The sequence below is a fragment of the Meleagris gallopavo genome, chromosome 28 (assembly GCF_000146605.3).
Source record: "Meleagris gallopavo isolate NT-WF06-2002-E0010 breed Aviagen turkey brand Nicholas breeding stock chromosome 28, Turkey_5.1, whole genome shotgun sequence".
NCBI lineage: Eukaryota > Metazoa > Chordata > Aves > Galliformes > Phasianidae > Meleagris > Meleagris gallopavo.
This window is the reverse complement of record NC_015038.2, coordinates 448,707-459,124: the sequence shown is the minus strand read 5'-3', so window position 1 is coordinate 459,124 and position 10,418 is coordinate 448,707.

Sequence of the window (10,418 nt, the reverse complement as noted above, 5' to 3'; positions counted from 1 at the left end):
TGAGAACAGCATCACGGCGGGGTCAGCGTGTGCCAGTAGTGGGTGGTGGGTATGGGCACACATCCATGTTCCGGTGTGATTTTGGAGGGGGTTTCCATATCCCTGGCCCTTTCTGTCTTTGACTTACACCTGATTTCTGCCAGTGCTGTTAGCTAGCAGGAAAAACTGGGTCCAATCTGGAAGAAAGCTGTTTCCAAATGACGTACTGAATATAACAGAAGAAGAATGATGTTTGCAATAATTTAGAGCGTTTATCTACTTGTAGTTCTCTTTAGTGGCATTACAAGTGTGTCTCACCCATGTGGGATGCAGTTTCTCAGGGGAAAGCTTTAAATCCAGCAGAACACACTGAGTGTCGTGTTGGTGACATCCCAGCACTCCAGGCAATAAAAGCGTCACGGAAAACATCTGTTTCCATGGACTTCCCTTAGGACGGGCTGTATGGCACAGCATAAAACTCAGACACGTTAATGGCATCAGCTTTGAGGCAGGGATAACACTGAAGCATCAGTTATGCGTTATGGTCGCAGTAAGGTGCTAAATAAGCCCCATTCTCAGCTCTTTGAGCTCTGATTTATGAAACCTGAGTATTCTACATTCTGCAAAACGCCGCCCAAGCCCACTCTGATTTGTGACTAATTCCTTCTCTGCCTAATTGTGTGACTGACCTGAAATCAGCAGGCACAGGTGAGGGCTGATAGGAGCTCTTGTAGAAGAGCTGCATTTCTAAACTTGTTCCTGTGAGTTCCAAGGGAAGAGCAATGAACTGAAGGCTCGTTATGCAAACTGAACGTCCTGATGTTGGAGCTGTTCCACAGCGTAGCTTGGGAGCCCTTATTTGGGGATGTCACGTTTCTCTCCTGTATTTTTGCTCTTAGTGGCATTTTATCTCCCATAAAGACTTCCAATTCAGCTTCTCTATCTGTGCTGTTCATCAAATCCAAAGTTAAACGACCCAGAGGTCAGAAGCAGTTTTAGTTGGTGTTGTTCCTTGCCTGTTACAGCCAGACTGCTTCGACCAGAGCCCTCAAGTCCTACCTTCCTCCATGCACCCCAGCCCTCTCCTGCTTCCTTTTCCCAGTCTGGCAGCACGAAGCACAGCACCCTGCAGGCTGCTGTCATGTTGTGGACTGTCTTTTTAAGCTAAGAAAGGATCCGAGTCCTCTGCTTTCAGGACTCAGATTGCCTAATATGGTAAGGTATGTCTTCACAGCCCGCTCTGTTTTGCTGAGATACGAGGGAAAATTGACTCATAAAAGGGAACAAAATAGGTGAACTTCTTGCCAGCTGATAAGAAAGGAGGCCTTTTAGCCTGGATAGTGTGATGTGATGCTGCCCATCGTACACCTTACTGCTGCCAGCCCAGGGTCCCTCTGGGGCAGTGAGGATGCAGTGTTTCTGCTCTTGAATGTTTACTTCTAACGTAGATGCGGTGTGAGGAGGGAGCAGAGCCACCTGGCCTCATCCCAGGTAACAGAGGTGTAGCTGTGCATCACTTGTGTGGCTGTGGTTAAGTTATAGAGGACTTAATGATGTGTAAAGGGAGACTATGAGAGATTGGCTCTGTTTAGTCCTGTTTATAAACAAAATGCTGTAATAGGTTGTGCATGCTGCAGTGAGAAGGGATCTGGAACATGTGCACAGCTAGCAATATAAAGTTGGAGCTAAAATAGCAGAAAATTGCTGCAAGAGCATGAGTTAGTGTTTTGGCATAGAGCTGAAATGTGGTGAAGAACATTTTTATTGCATTTGGAGTACCCTGGCTTCCTTGGGAGCTGGAAGGGAAGGCAATGTAGACATTAAGATTCATTCTGTATGCTTCTATAGCATTTTTTTCACATCTGCACAGATGATTCTCCTCTGCTGGTTCTTCTTAACATCAGTGTTTTGAGAAGAGTATCAGACTTGCTGTCTGCCATCCCTGGTGATACAGCATTTAAATCGTCAGCATGGCTGCCCAGTCCCTATTTACAGCTCTGGGAAAACACATTGTTTGTGCTTAAAGGCCAAGCAGTCCAAGTCTGCTATGCAGACTACAGGGTCACAGCTAAATACGTTCTGGTTAATTCCTGTAATTCACCAAGCTGCTGAATTAGGAAGGTGTAATGTGAAGCAGAGTCCACGATGGAGATGGGTAACACAAAACCAGCTGATGTGCAGCCTGTGAGTCCCAGGGAGATGAAGCAAAGCAGGGAGTCCTCCGGGAAGGATTCACAAGGTCACGGAGCCATGACTGTTTGCAGTAACTTTGTGCTTTCACTTCTTGTTCGGTAACTTACTCTCACAATTTCAGTATAGTTCAGGGTGAGAAATCTTTCACAGTTGTCAGCAGGTGATTGCTCCTGAAGCTGTGGAGCTGAGGTTAGCAATGGATCGGATACCCAGCAGATTCCTTGGCTTCTGCTGGCACTGCTGGGAGGCCTGTGCTGGCAGTTCCAGTTATCCCATCTCATCCCAGGGTTCTGTTCCTTTGCTCACACAGGAGCTGACTCACATGTTTCCAGGGATCCTCTTCCTTCCCAGAAGGAGCTGGGAGCAATGTGATGGTGCTGCATGGGGTGCCATGTGTGTGCATCTCTCCTGCGCCGTGCGACGTGGCTCAGGTGCTCCAGAAGCCAGGACTGGCTGCAGGCAGTGTGGTTGCTGGGCAAACCTAACTACTGTTTTCAGGCTGATTGTGTTTATAATTTTTGATTTTAAGAACTAACAACACCTGTTGGTGTTTATACATCTCCATGACACGCTGAAAATGATGGAAGGGAGCGAGATTTCCAACTTCTGAAGTTCCCATAGCAGCCCTCCATCCCTCTGGAGCCGCTGGTTGTACCTCCATCACCCTTGTCCATCACCCTGCAGCCCACAGTGCAGACATCTTTCCTGACATTCTCCAGGAAAATCCAACCTGTGGGATGGACGCTGTTATGTCTGGCTGTGCCAGGTGGCCAGGGTTGTCTGCCTTGGGGTGAGTTTTGCAATAAGAGATGGCTTCAGGGGATGCAACACAAGTGTAGTGCACTCAGTGCTTCCTGCCCAGTGCTTCTCAGTGCTCTGCTGGCAACGCTTTCCTTGTGGCAGAGTCCCTGTGGGGTGGGTAGTGCTTGTGGCTTGTGAGATGCTGAAGGAGTAAATGGTTCCTCTCCCAGATATGTCCAGAAGGAGTGAAAAGCAGAAGCTGCCTTGCCAGATGGCTGAAAAGGAATGAAGAATAATCTGCGTTTGTTTGGAAAACTGAACTCAGATTCTCTGGCAATAAAATATCCTTTGGAAAACAGCACTGTAGGAAAAATCGCGTGTTCCAGTGACTCAAGGGTGGTGATGTTGTTTGTCACCCTTGTCTTTAAAAGGTCACTTTTTGTTCTGTGTCTATACCCTCCCACATGCTTTTCTTCAGAAAGAAGCCTCCCATCTTGGAAGTCGCCGTTTGCTTTTGGTCCTGGACGTGCAGGACCTCTATTAGACTCACTATTAGGAGTAGCTCTGTCTGGCAGGATGTGTCAGGATGTAGAATCCTTACGTTGTAAAGCTCCTTCCTGGCAGGGATTTGCCCCCAGCTTTGGTTTTTCACACCTCAGTATGTTTGCTTTTCTCACTCTGGTAGGCACCTCACACATAGGGAATGCTGAGCACTGCTTTTTTAATAGACTTTTCTTTCATTACTCCTAGATTGCATCCTTGGGAGGGAACGTAACCTCCTGCACCGCAGTCTGTTGCTGCTGTTGAAGGAAGGCCAGAAATAGCTTGAAACGTAGTTAGATAGCAATGTGTTGAAGCTGCACGTTTGTTGGAGTAGTGCACTGGTGAGCTGGCTGCTGCCATGGCACAAAGGCCCCGTGGGCATGGAGGGCTGGGGGCAGGTGGGCCATGCGCACACTGTGCTGAATCTCCGTGTTGCTGATCCGTCTGATGTGACTCTGAGTGCTCAGTTTTATTTCTCCATGTCATATCTTGGAAGGTCTCGTAGCTGGAAATGCTGTGTTTACATCTGGTTCTTATATTCCTGTTGGCTTTCTTCATTTCTCTGACACTGTCTGTTGATATTTGTGAGTTTCTGCTGCGTTCCTCCTTGCAGCTCACCGTGTGTTTGCTTCTGCCATGCTGGGGAGGAGGTAATGTCACAAACCACTCACAGGCTCGCAACTTGAGCTGGAACATATCATGTTCTGACACTGCTTTGTCCTTCGTGGGATGAAGTCACTTGTTTTTGGCATCAGCAGTGCTCTGAGATGGACCTCGGAGTGGACGAGGAGCTCATTCCTCCAGTGCTCATCACACTGCTTTTCTGAGCAAAACGTGGCACTGATGCTGGGAGTGGAGCCTGTCTGGAAAAGGACACAGCCAGCTTCTGCAGGAGCGTGGAGCAGATGCGCTGTGCACAGCAGCCCTCCCCTGCCATGTAGGATTATGGCATAAAAGTCAGGAGTGCTGGGGCTGCCCCTGCACCTTCCAGTAGCATTTACAGCCTTGAGGGGAATCCCATCTGTTTGTTATTCCTGGTTATTGATACCACTGCCTTCCAGCTCTGTAACCTCTTACTGACATCCCTTCTGGAGGTGATGAAGTCAACGCGATGAAACCCTTCTTCTTTTTCTGCAGACTTTTCTTTGAGCTCAGTCCTCAGATGGTGCAGCTGGGGACGTCCCATTCCATCACTCTGTGCCCCTTCTTGTCCTGTTCCAAACATCTCAGTTCAGACCCACAGAACTGCCTGAATTCTCATCTCCCGTGTGCATGATTTGATGCCTATAGGTGCTAAAATGAGGTTTCTGTGCTCACAGTGGTGCTTCTTTTAACTCTTTAACCTCTGCTTTTTATTTTCTGTATTTGTAAGAAGGCAAGAAGATTCTCAAGTTTTAAATATAAAATGTGCTATTCTCAGCCCACACTAAAATTATCTTCTGCTGCAGCTTAATGCTGATCCAGGAAAGCCTAATGGGTACAGCTCCCAGCATTTTAATGGTAAATTTAGTGGTGGGAATAAAAAGTGGAGTCGCGTATGATGCTGTATGTACCATTATAGAATGGCAGCAGTGCTTGGGAGGGGAGGAAGATCCTCTCCTTCTGCTTCGTATCCGTGAGACATAATGCCAGGTCTGCTCCTGGGAATCCTGCTCAGTGCACTGCAGAGGAGAGCCTGCTCACTTCCACAGTTTGTATTCCATTTATGGCAAAGTGCTGCAGTGCCTTTACATCACGTTTACAACAGAGCTTATTGCCTGACCAATAGTTTCTTTGCTACAGCCCTTCAGCCTTCTCCTGCCAAACAGACCCATTGCTGGCTTTTTCAGTCCTAAATAAACCCTGTGAAGTTATAACTGAACCTGTTAAAGCTTGCATATAATTTTACAGTGATTTATTGACAGTGTTTTAAAGAGTTTTTTTATGTAGCATGTATTTTTCAGTCAACTTTTCATCGTCCCAAATAACAGCAGGCTGGGTGTTACTGTGCACACAGCTCTGACCCTGTGCTGTCCCACATAACAGCACTGCTCTGGATTTGCAGTGCCTGCAGCCCGGATTGCAGCTCGTGGGGAATGCAGAGTTGGCCATGCAAGAAACAAGGCTTGTATTGCAGCCTTGAAGACAGGCTTTTCATCACATCTCCTGGGCTAGTTAACAGCACTGCTAATTTGAGACCAGCTCACTGAGCACTGAAACAAGCAGCTCCTCTGCTGGTGGAATCTCATTGCACAAAGGGCCTGGGATGCAGAGAATCAAGAAGTGAGGGCAGCAGTGCCAGCAGGATTCAGGCTTCTCTGTGCAGGTTAACTCCATCCCCACATCTCATCAGTACTCGAGACCTTCTGACCACGAGATCCCACACAGAAGGGCAGCAGAGCAGTGCCCTCGTGCCGAGCTGTGATGGTTGCTGCTATTGGAACCTTCCATCTGTGGCACCCCAGGTGTTCAAGCAGTGCCCTGAGCTGTCAGAGCAACGCTGGGCTTGGCCACAGGCACTGCCTTCACAGGTAGCAGTGCTCACACCCAGGCTCTGGGTGTAGCAGAAGGCAAATGCAAGGCGTGTGGGATTCTTCCAGGGAAGAAGGTAATTGTTGATGCTCTGTGTGTGGAAAGACTTTAGGATGACCTGAGGTGGCTGGCATGAAAGAATTTATTAAGATATTGGCCATAGTGCACATAGTGCATAGTAAATGTTGCTTGGATTCTTCTTGTTTTGAGGAGGAGGAGCCCTTCACTATGGATTTTAGCTTTGCATGCCAACTCAGAAACAGAAAAGCAATTGGAAATTCAATCCAGAATCTGTTCTTTCTAGCTTACATCAATAGTTCAATACTTAATGGGTATTTTGTGTTTAAACTGAGTTTTTCTGTGTTGGGTTTTTTTTTGTTTGTTTGTTTTCATAGATTCATTTTCATAGAATCATAGCATGGTTTGAGTTGAAAGGGCCCTCAAGGATCACAGAATGGTTTGGGTTGGAAGGGACCTCAAGGAGCATTGGGTTCCAGCCCTCTGCCAAGGACAGGGTTGCTGAGGTTTGGCTGTGTTTGTTTTTTTACAGACTGTTTAGAGCCATAACAATTCTCTTACTGCATATAAGAGGACAGGACAGTGGAGTTCACTCTGTTTCTCCAGAGTGGTGTCACGAGAATGAATGTGGCTTCAGAATGGATGAAGTACTGCATGAAATACGCACGCTGGATTTCAGTATTTCCCTGGACTGGAACAGCACCAAAGGTGCAGCTCGCTCTCCTCCTGCGGGTGCAAAATCCAGAAGTGGAGGCTGTGAAGTTTTGTGATGGAGCAGCAAATAACGAAAAGTCCGGGGCTCCAGCAGTGCCTGGGCTGTTTGCACCAGGACTGGAGTGGTGCCCAGAAGTGCTGCTCCAGGACAGAGTGATGTTGGAGCCTTCCCACCCGCTCAGCACCGTGTGCTGGTGGGCAGGGCTGCTCCCTGCCTGTGGTTGATGTCGCAGATGGACTCGAGGTGACCCTGCAGGTGTGTGGTGTGGGGAGCGTCCTGGTGCTTGTGGCCCCAGTGCTGTCTTCAGCTCAGCCCCCCTGTCAGCTGGGCCCTGTAAATGCTCTCATTTGGGGAAGCAAATGCGCTCCTCAGTGCGTCTCTGCCTGGGGGAGATAGGGAGGTTTGGCTACAAATGAAAGAGAAGTCAGCTGAATGAGAAGTAATTCAGCAGCATTCAGGAGAGCGTGGTAAACCTGAGGTGGAAAATGACAGTGAGGACTTTCAGGAGATTGGCTTGGGATGATTTGTTCCAAAAATACCAACCGCTCTCCCTCATCCTTCCAGTTTTATTAGAATTCTGCTCTCCCAGGAGGGCTCCTGCGTTCCTGCAGAGCTCGCTGTGGGCTCACATCACTCTGCAGCTCTGGCTGCAAATCCTGCCTTTGTTTCCCATTCTTGTCTGCTGCACTTTGTGAAGGTGCTCTGCTGCTTAAATCTGCTTCATCAGCCCAACGTTGTGTAGGTGAAGACTTCCAAGGCAGGTAAAGGGGACATTTGAATTAATCCTCTTTCTGATACGTCATCTTGCGTGTTGGTCTCCTCTCCAGTTACAGAAATAGGGTCTGTTTGGGTAGGAACACTGGTGGCCTTTCCAAAGGAAGGGAGAGGACAGCTATCTCAAAGGAAAAGTATCTGAAAACTGCTCTGACCACCACTGCCCTGACACAGAAGGTACTCAGTGCTCACGGAGGAGAAGGAATTTCAGATAATGTTGCCTGTAAATGGAGTTGAGGCTGAAGTTACTGCCTGGGCAGCACGTCATGGTGTGGGCTTTGTGACCAGTGATGTGGCAGCGCTCAGGAAAGGCGGTTGGGGGCTTTGGGGATGGGGTTGGATGTGCTGTGTCTGTTTGGTAGCTGTACAGACATTCTGTGACAAAATAAGCAGCACCACACGGATGGCGCAGGGCTGGTGTTGCATACTGAGGAATATCCTTAGCAGACAGCAGCAGTCACAGCTAAACCACGACCTTGAATGTTACGAACACTGGGATGTGAGGAGGGAGAGCTGCAAGGGAAGATCGGGTTTCATACTCACACAGGGGAGAGCTTGAAAGTGAGCTGTATGAGGCAGCGTGAAGAAAGTGTAAACTAGGCACTTTGTTGAGGTAAGGATGGAACCCGACGTGTTTTGCCATATTGCATCTCGTTTGCTGTCTCTCTCCTGCCTAATAAGGATGCTATTCCTCCTGCCGCCCCATCTCTTTAAAATGAGTTATTGTCCACCAGGTTGCGTTTTGTCAATCTGTGAGGCATCTGCACCGGATGACTAATTAACTTTTAATTAGTAGGGAATAGAAAGCTCAGGTTTTGTTTTGCTTTGAGGCTCAGGCTGTGAGTTCTGTGCTCAGCACTGCCGCCCCTCCCCGCAGAAACGCAGCAGTGGGTCCTGGAGGACTGGAGGGATGCGCAGAGCTGTGATGTGGGGCTGTTCAGCTCCACCTCATGACTAAGCTGGGCTTTGTCAGCCTTGTAATTGGGATTGAGGTTGCCACACGAGTTAGCCCAGTTTCAGTTACTGATGTTTTGAAACCTCAGAAACAGAGCCTGGTGTGAAAGAATTGCAGGATTGTGGAATGGTTTGGGTTAGAAATCGCCTCGTTCCCACTTTCAGGCTTGCTCAGGTCCTCTTGGATGACATCTCCTTCCTTCTGTTGTATCAGCTGCACTGTTCAGCTCGGTGTCTTCTGCAAACATGCTGAGGGTGCACTCAATCCCACTGTGTGTCATCAGTAACGATGTTGAAGAGCACTGTTCCCAAGACCAGGAGCCATGGTTCTCCATTTCCAGTCACCGGGGCTTCATCTGACAGCCACAGCTCTGGGCTATGGAGGGGAGCAGCTTGGCAGCCCCATCAGCAGCTCCCTCAGGGCCCTGGGATGATACCATCCTGCCCCATAGCCCTGTGCACGTTCAGCCCCACCAGCTGCTCTCCAATCCGCTCTTCTTACAGTGGGGGGATTTTTCTCCCCACCTCCAGCCCAGAGCTTCAAGGATGTGAGATATGGAAGCCTGACTGCCTCTGAACGCCGAGGCTGTGGAGTCCCTCAGCTTTCTCCATATCTTTTGTTGCCAGGAAGGCCAACCCGTGTGTGCAGGTCCTACAAATGTGCTTTAGTGTCCGAATTGTTGTGTTGGCACTGCTCTGAGCTGCAGGGAGGGCTGGATGCCGGGTGATGAGTGCGACAGATGCGGGCTGCAAAGATCAAGGTCCTGCACGGCCTCCTTGGGCAGCAGGGTGCCTGTCACTGCCTTCTCATGTGTCTGGGCTTCATCTCCATACCTTTAAAAGGGAATGCAGAAATATTTCCAGGCAGATTTAGACCTCTCCAACGTTTTTTTCCTTCCTGCAGTCAGTAGAGGAAGAATCTCCTTCCTTGTGGTGAGGAACCTGACCTCAGAGTGACTTTGCCAGAGAAGGGGAATCCAGCAGGCGCATTCCCCACTCTGTAGTCATCAGTGATGCTGTATTGCTTCTCCTGGTCATGGCATTGTGAATGGTGGGAGTCAGCCATCTGGCTGCATCCCAGGAGCCCTTCCCTAATTGTGTATGTTAGTACAAGTGCACAGTTACCAAGCATTGTGCAGAAAAGGGCAATATTTAAGACTAACAGGTATGTGATGTTTAGAAGTACTTCATATGGATGTTTTTTTGCACTTACTATGAATTATTCCACGATAAACCGACCTGCAGGGCTGGAGCAGCACATGGCTGCAGGTGGGCAGGCTCCAGCACACTGGTGGGTCAGCGGCTGCTTTGGGGGCTGTGAACAGGTCTGGATCAGTCTCAGTGTCTCTGTGTGCCACCACAGCACTGATGCTGATCCATTTCAGCACAGATAGTCGAGCCAATGCCCTCCCAGCGAGGAATGACAGAACTTTGCACCTTAGAGCTGCTGTTTGACTCCCAGATTGCACTTAGCATATGGAAGCTGTTCAGTCAGTGCACTGCAGTGCATTGAGCACACGTTCCCCGTGCTTCTTGCAGCTGAACGCCGTGTGCTTGCTCAGCTGGCACTGCAAGCCATTCTCTTGCCTTTGCAGTGCTGCACTGCTGGCAGGGAGCAGGATGTTCAGGATGTTCTGCTCAGCAGAGTGCCCTGAAGTTTACTGAGAGGTGTGTGCTCTCCCCACCCTTCTCCCTGCCCTCCATGCTCTCTCCCCTCCTCCTCCACCCCCAAAGCTCATTTCAGCATTGCACAAGCTCGGTGTCGCCTTCTCGCTGCTCAGAACAGGCTTCTGAGCAAACAACAAAAATCCCGTTGTGCTGCATGAATGCGTTCCTCCCTTTAATGGTATGAAGTGCTCCGTGTCCTTTACAAGATCTGCCTTTGTCACAGCTGTCAAATGCTCAGCCCTGCACACTGCAACCCACCGACCTCAGCTCTCAGCTGCCAGACCTTGGAAGCTTGGAAGTTTTTACTTTCTCCCCCATCTTC